An 8478-nucleotide genomic window follows, 5' to 3' on the forward strand; every position below is an offset into this window, starting at 1 on the left:
AATTGAGTGTGCAAGATCCAAACTACCGGGGCGGACTGTTAGTGCGACCCCAAGTCACTCCCTGCAGTCGGGACTTTCTTCTGTGAAGGATCTCCGTCATCCGATTTCGTATTCTTCGGCAACAGAGAACCCTCCTCCATGTTCATAGGCAACTCAATCTCCTTCCTCTCCATCGATTAGTCCCCTCCACTATTCGTGAACACTCCTCCGGGTCTCCCCAGTTCCCCCGACTCTACCTGCAGTCGCTTACCAGATGTGGACAATAACTCTTCCCCTTTAGTGGGCCCGAAAACTAGGCCCTTAGAATGTTTCGTAAATAAACCTTGTTTCTGTTGCGGCCCACTGGACTGTACTGCTTTCTTTCCAGCCTTCTTACCATGCGGCCCAACATAACGCCCCCTCTGACCTTTATTCAAAATTTTCATCATACCCGCTTCCGTTACGTGTGACTCACGCTGTTCCGGCTGCCGCTGATTCTGGGGAGATATGTTTTCCTTGTTTATCTCCGCCACATTAACAACTTCCCTGATTTCGTGAGATACTGAATTATCTTCCAGATTCCCAAATCGATTTGAAGTTTCCAAAACCGGTTTCCTGGGAATCCCCTGAGTATTCTTTCCTGATTTGGCCCCCGCTCTTTCCGCTGACAAACCCGCCGTAAAAACCAGCGGCTTTCACCGTTGGGCTCGACCGCCTCCCGTGCCTTCTCACCTCCGTGAAACCATCACCCTGACTCACCGGCACCGTCCCCTCTGTCACCGGACTTGTCTCTGCGACCACAATACTTCTCTCTACAACTTTCTTAGGACACGCATGAACTAAGTGACCGTAGATCCCACACAGCGAACAGATATTTGGTAGGCCTTCATATGTCACAAAGAACCTTTCTCCATTGATCATCACTGTCCCCTTCAATGGCTTGGAAAGATTCACTGCCACACAGACACGAGCAAAACGTCCTCTCTCAAAATTCAGCGTTGACATGTCCACCTTTAACGATTCCCCTAACCCACGTGCTATCGCATTCAGGATCGCTCTATGGTAATAATTATACGGGATATTTGACACCCTCACCCATACTGGAGTCGTGACTATTTCATCTTGCAATGGATCAAATTGTGGTGACCAGTCTTGTACCATAAGGTAGTTGCCAAAAACTCTCCACGGTCCACCTGTGAGCGCCGCCATATACTCTTCCTCCAGTTCAAAGCAGACCAAAAAGAACTGCCTAGGCAGATCCATAACAAACATATCCCCCCTCGGCTTCCACAACTCCCTCAGCTTCCGAGTGAGAACATAAATCGGTACAGGCCGACCTAACAACTTGACTATCATACATCTTTTCCACAACCCGTTCATAGCTTCCAGAACCTCATCTCCAATTGTAAGCACTGGTTCCCCATCCTCTCCATCAGGAAACTCCAATCGCAGCCTCTCCTCCACAAACGCATCATCGACTACACTCTCCGGCCTTGGGGTCCCCCCCCCCCCGAGCTACCCATCAGCTTCTCCATCCATACTCTCGACTGATCAGGAGGATCTCCAGGCGGCCTGGCTCTCTCACCTACATCATTCATCGCAGTATCCTGGTCTACAACCCTCGCCGTCGCCGTTGCTAAGTCACCAGAGCTCATCTCTTTTTCTTCTAAACGTAAGACATACTTATGTAGACTAATTTGGCTAATTGTACATTTGGAAAAGATCGTTGAAACGTTAGATAATTTTTTTTACTAGAAATTGTTCATTTTCAGTGATAGATATACTGTAAAAGTAATTTCTGTAATGTGTTAAGTTATTGATCTAATATACGGAACAAAAACTGTGGATAGATCCACACACAGACACATATTACAAATATTTGTGTAGGTGCATGTTCTTGGTTGATATGCAAGAGTTAGACAATGACTTTTGGTTTTTAGATAAAAAATGTTTTAAACTTTAAAAAAGATACCCAATGGGAAATGTCATGTTACTATGATCAGTCGATCTTACCTATCATGGGGAAAAAGTAAAGGAAGTTCTTCAAAAGCAATCATCTTCTGCATTACAATTGTGGCAACAAGTGAAAAAAAAATTAAGTAAAGTTATTTATGCCCATTGTTTTTTGTTTCTCCAAATTAAACTACTAGTTCACCATATTACAGCTTTTTTTTTCTTCTTTTTTTCTAATAGCTATGAGTTATCATTCATAGACTTGTTGTTGCAAGTAAATTTGAAACAGCTTTTTTATGTAAAGCTTGATTGACATAAAAACAAAAAACACAATCATACTAACTAGTGAAAAAAGAAAGTAAATATTATATAGACTCATTTCTATGGTCATCATTAGACTCAATACATTATTTAATTTACATGCATATAATTTTAACATTCATTTAACAATAAATTAGTGTGTATCCGTAAAGTGGTTTATATTCGTGGACTGTGCAGGGTATTCGCCTTCTTTGATCCTTTTGATTTTACTCTTTAATAGTTTTATCCGAATCATCTACATGTACTTATTTATATCGTTAGCACCGTTCATTTTGATATATTACAAGTACAACTTTACACTCTATGGTTGGAGAATATTTGTGTAATATATGTTAAAATATGATACATTAATAGAATTGGTAATACTTTTAAGCGAGTTATTTTAAGACCAAAATTTAGACTCATTACGAAATATGTAGAACGCCAACTTTAAACTTTTCTGGTAAAAGAAATCCACAAATGGAAAACTCACTAGAAGTGGTACCTAACCTCGACCAAGTTTCTTTTCAAAGATGTTAGATATTAATTAACTTTTGTGTTAATCTATATACTAGTTTTGTGTTAGTGTTAAATGTCGGAGCACTTTCAAATTCTAAATGAAGAATTTATCATATATATGCATTTTTGTGTTAGTTTTGCCTAGTGTTATTCTACATTTAACATATATATGTGTTAATACTATTATATATGATAAAACTACATTTTGCCTATACTATTTATCATATATATGTGTTAACACTATATATCATATATATACTATTTATCATATATATGTTATTAACACAAGAATTTATCATATATATGCATTTATATGAATCTATATACTAGTTTTGTGTTAGTGTTAATTTAGAATTTATCATATATATGCTATTTCGGAGCACTTTCAAATTCTAAATGGTTTCTTTATGAAGGATGATTCTATTTCTGGTCAAAAATATTATTATGCTTCTTAATCCGAAGAGATGTGAAAACGTCACACAACTCATAATTTATAGGTTTAAGAAAATATTAATGACGAGATAAATTTACAGGTGAGACGACCTATCAAATCAAAACTAATCATCCGGTTGAAATAATCGAGTACAATAAGAAGATTTAAACTGTCCAAAACTTTACAAATGACTAATTAACAATAATGCCTTGTGTACAAATTGAAAAGCAATTGCTCGTATTACGTCCACCCACTTACTTATCAAATTGTCTCTCTTACGTAACCAAATCACCTTTTTAATAAAATAAAACAACATCCATTAAAAAAAAAATCGGCTTTAGCTAAACAATAAATAATAAAAACAGTAGAGAACTTATCAGGCTTTACCAATGTCCCCCCATCTACACAATAGCGAACTTAAGTAATTATATTTATAAAGTCCGCAGGAGCTTGAGTTGGATCCCACTTCACATATGTGTGTAGGTATTGGCTTGTTTTGTTTTTATTTATTAAGACATCAACATCCATACCAAATTAATTTTAATAAATCAATTAACTTTTTGTATAAGAGAAATAAAAATTGTGGTGAAATTCGGTCATAATCTAATGTATTTGCCTAGTTTATTTTATTGGTCCAAGTCATATATATCTTATAATTCACAGTTGATAGATAATATATAGCTGGATAGATTTGTTTTTGCCATCTTGCGTGTGCTTTTTTTCATAAAATATTTGCACGTTCGATCTCATTCTAATGCCTAAGTTCGGCTGGATTGTTCGTAATAAACTAGGGTGATTATGTTATACTTTTCGTTTTCTTCTTTTATTTATTTTATGTTGCTGTTTTCCATTATTACCAATGTTTTCTAATTAAACCACACGAGAGAGCACATTAAACCATAACGTTTTATGAGTTTTTTTGGTTTCAGAACAAAGATAATTAATACAACAATATAAATTAGTAGTACTAATTAAATCTGGGTTACCTCTAAAACCGAATAAATAAAAATCCGCAAAGAACCAAAAAAATACACTAAAACCCTATAAATCGGTGGTTAAACCGGCGAATCGATCTCAAATTAATATATTTTATTTTTGTTACACTTCAAACTCAAACCAAATAAAAACAAATGTTATTATTTATAAAAGAATCACTTAGTTATTTTATCTAATCATTTAAAAGTTTAGTTTTAGTTGTTTAGTATTTAGCTATATATGTTTTGTTCATATATTTATAGAAAAATCTAGATATTATATTCATAAAATGTAAACAAACCAATAAACTAATTGACCTGTAATTTAACCGGTCCGACCAGTTGACTCAGTGACCCGAAAGACTTTGGGTTCACCTTCCGGTTCAATTTTAAGAACATTGATTTTAACTTTTAAACGTGAGGTTAATCCTACACTTACTAATATAGATTTGATTGTATATAACGTCGCGACGACACTGTTTTCAAAAATATTTCAAGTAATAATTTGTAATTAAGCATATAAATGTATAGATTCTACTATGGATTTGATAGATGAATTTCAATACACGTAAAAGAAAAGATTCATGTCGAAAACAACTCGTACTTGAATATATATATATATATATATATATATATATATATATATATATATATCAGATTTGGAGTTTTCAACAATAACATATTAACATATCGACTTGCATACAAAACGAAAACTACAAACAAAACTTAAATGAGAAAAATGTGGACGTTGATCATACACAAAAACAGTCAAAACATCACAAAAATGATACTTTTTCTTTCATTGTTAAATTTATAATGGCTTGAGAATATATATCCATCGGATATTATCGAGAAGATTAACCGAGTCAAGTTCTCCTAAATATATATATGAAAAAAAAATTATGACATAATTTAAAATTTGAAAGCATACTGATTGTATAACAATAGGAAAATAGTGAATTTTGGGCCAATAGAAACCCTAGAAAAAAAAAAAGGACATCACAGTCCCGTCCACTATATAGTTACTCCATCAACCAACAAAGGCAAGGTCCACTCATACTGTTCATGTGTGATAAATTACATCATCGGCTTCACTTATCACTATAGTGGACTGTGGACTAAAAACTGAGTATTGGACTAGATTAGGCTGCAAATAGACAGAGCTAGTCTAATCTAAAGATAATTTAAGTTTATTAGCCACATATGAGAATTTGTGACACTTTTATTTATTTATAAAACCAAATTTTAAGTGACGTTGTCAATTTTGGGTCTACTTTTGTAGCAAAAGGGCAAAACGACGTTGTTTGGGTACAATATAAAAAAACTTTTTTTTTTTTTTTTTGTCAAGGACAATATAAAAAAACTATTCAAGAGATTTTTGAAGCTCTATAGATTGGGTGTGGCCAAAATGGTTGGTTCAGACAAATATTAGACGGTGCGAGATTAAGATAGATTTGGAAGATATTTCAATTATGCTAAAGACTAGAAAGACACGAAAAAGTTTTATTTTCAATAATTTTTTTTCTTCTTTTAGTTAGTTTAAGCAAAGACTCCATCCTCTATATTTTGATACGACACTGTTCAATTAGTTTCGCTTCAAATAACATCCTCGAATTTTTATTTTTTTTTGATAAATTAAAAATTACAAAGAACAATAAAAAAGAGAAGTAAACATCCTCGATTTATGTATACATGTTAAAATCACAACATATACATATATATAACCGCTTATTATCTTTGTACATTTGATCATATTCGACAAGTTTAAACACTGATTCTTTTGAAATGTGAACCAAATCGAGACGTACGTACTCACTGCAAACCAAAAGACACCCTAGCTAAGTTGGTTTCGGGAAACCTAAAGCATTATTTTTAGGAGAATAATGCCAAATTATAGATTTAAACCATTCATTGTAATTAGTAATAGTTTGTATGTTTAAACTAAATAAATTCAGGTATACCAGAATGTTAAATACGTACTATCCTACTGATTCATAAGCAAATAGTTAGAGCTTTACTGCTTAGTGGTGACTCAAACGGATCAATCATAATCATAGTTAAGGAAACAATTAATTGTTTATCTTGTATAGATATGATTACGTTCTACTATTTCAGACATTTGTTCATCATTACGTATTACATTATCGACTAGTATTTTGGAAAATGATAAAAATAAGTAAAGCAAATCATGACCTAATTCTTCCATACTACAATGCTTTATTTGTTTTTTTTTTTTTTTTTTTTTTAATTTAGAGTTCTCCGCGTTTTCAATTAGTACACTTGGATCTTTTGTCTACGCCACTAGTTTTACTTTTCCACATTTAAATTAATTACTAATCATTAGGTACAAGTTTTCATTTTTTTTGCATATGCATCATCCATTATCTTATAACCATATACATTATTTTAGTATATAGTAACTTTAATTAATGAAACTTTTGCCTCGCCAAAATTTGGTAATTTTGCACCACACTTATAATATTTTCGTGTTATTTTATCAATCCATATATATATGGAGTGACATGTCTCTTTTCAGTCGACAACTATTGATGAGCTGTATCTAATTTATACTCTCATTATGTATAATCGCAATTATACTTCTTTGATGACCGTTGGGAAAGGGATTATGCTTCTTTAAATGTCTAAAATGACTCTTCACGTACGGCTTTATTCATCCTAGTGGTTAATGAAAGGTCATTTTACTTTGTCGAATGATTGGTTTATGGGATCTAGATCTCAAACTATCTAGATTTCATGTTTAAATTTTATAAATACAAAACATACTCATATAAACTGAAATCGATTATAGGTTATATATTTATAATTAAATTATATATAAATGAGGTTTCATTTGGTATAATTTTACACTTTTAAGTGATGCGAAAATGTTTTTCTTGATGAAATTTAAGTTCAAATAATTTTTTGGTCAAGTCTAGTCTGAGTTAGGTTTCAAAATTTACATCAAAACCAAAAACTAAACTAACTTTTTATTTTAAATATTTCTTTAAGTTCGATAGTACTCGGTATGATTAATTAAACCCAAAATAGAACCCTTTGGCATGTGTATGATCTAGATAACGATTTTACTTTTAATCAGTGAAAAAAGCAATTTTATAACTTTTTCGTAAAATTTGATTCATTCAATTGCATTAATATTGGCGTATAGACCACGATTAAGTTCGGTTGTGTAATCTGGTTCGTTTGAAATTAAAAACAATTATTCAATCAGATTGTAAACAATTCAACTCATACGATCAGGATCAGCCATGAGTTAGTAGTACTCACTACTTTAGTAGGCTACTTGTCCACTTGGTTTGTATGTATGTGGTGGTTATTAAGTACGGGCAAAAGCAGTTTTTAATTCTTATCATTTTCATTTCAAGCTTTTCAAATAGCTAGATAGGATTTTTAGTGACATTCTTAAACATTGTTGTCAGTGTCGTCTTATTGTAAAGTCTTGCCTATTTTTGTTTGGTCTTTCTAAAGTGTATCTACTTACTTCTACTGTTCATGTTATTCATTAATGTTCTTTAGACAAATGTGATGTCATATTGCATCAAACCTCACATTCACATATTAATTACTTTTAATTAATACAAGTTAATGAGAAGACAAATAGAAACTTAGGTCTTGATTTTGACAGCAAACCTTTAAAGCTATACAACTGGTAACATCGAATCTGGAAATATGTGGAGTAAAACGTACGTATTAGATAGATAAAATAGAAATTTAAGTTTCTTCCACTAAAAAAAACAATCTTTCTATTCAATAATTTATTTACTTTGGCTGACTAAAAGATCTAAATGCTGAAACATAATATGTGTATTCGATATTTTCTTTCGCATTATGTTCTATTATTAATTAACGTAACATATTGTGATCACAACTTTTATGATTAACTAAGAAAATTCCACGTGATCTTATATGATAAATCTTATAGTAGAAGCAAATATTAGTTAACATGAATATCCAATCCAAAACCAATTGGCAATGAGTTGAGGGATCCACGTACTATTTATATTGCCCCACAAATATGATTTTTCTTGATGTGGGATATTGTAATACATCCCCTCACGCTCATGATTGGACATTTGTAGCGTGAAGTGGGACTGGACATCTACTGGCGAACCCACAATCGAGAGAAATTTTAGTCCACAACAAGATATGCCACATATATGGATCACATAGGTGGGAAACCATTTTTGTGAGAATTTACTTGTTGGGCCTAACTATAGGCTCTGATACCATATTAGTAAACATGAATATCCAACCCAAAATTAATTGGCAATAAATGGAGGGATCCATATACTATTTATATTG

The 8478-nt window shown here is 32.6% G+C and overlaps 1 pseudogene; it reads right to left on the minus strand.

Annotated features, from left to right (window-relative positions):
- Positions 1-546: 546 nt before the first annotated feature.
- Positions 547-1583, minus strand: LOC147924251 (uncharacterized; annotated as a pseudogene).
- Positions 1584-8478: the final 6895 nt, after the last annotated feature.

This window comes from Camelina sativa, chromosome 17, assembly GCF_030686135.1.
Source record: "Camelina sativa cultivar CO46 ecotype springtype chromosome 17, ASM3068613v1".
Classification (NCBI taxonomy): domain Eukaryota; kingdom Viridiplantae; phylum Streptophyta; class Magnoliopsida; order Brassicales; family Brassicaceae; genus Camelina; species Camelina sativa.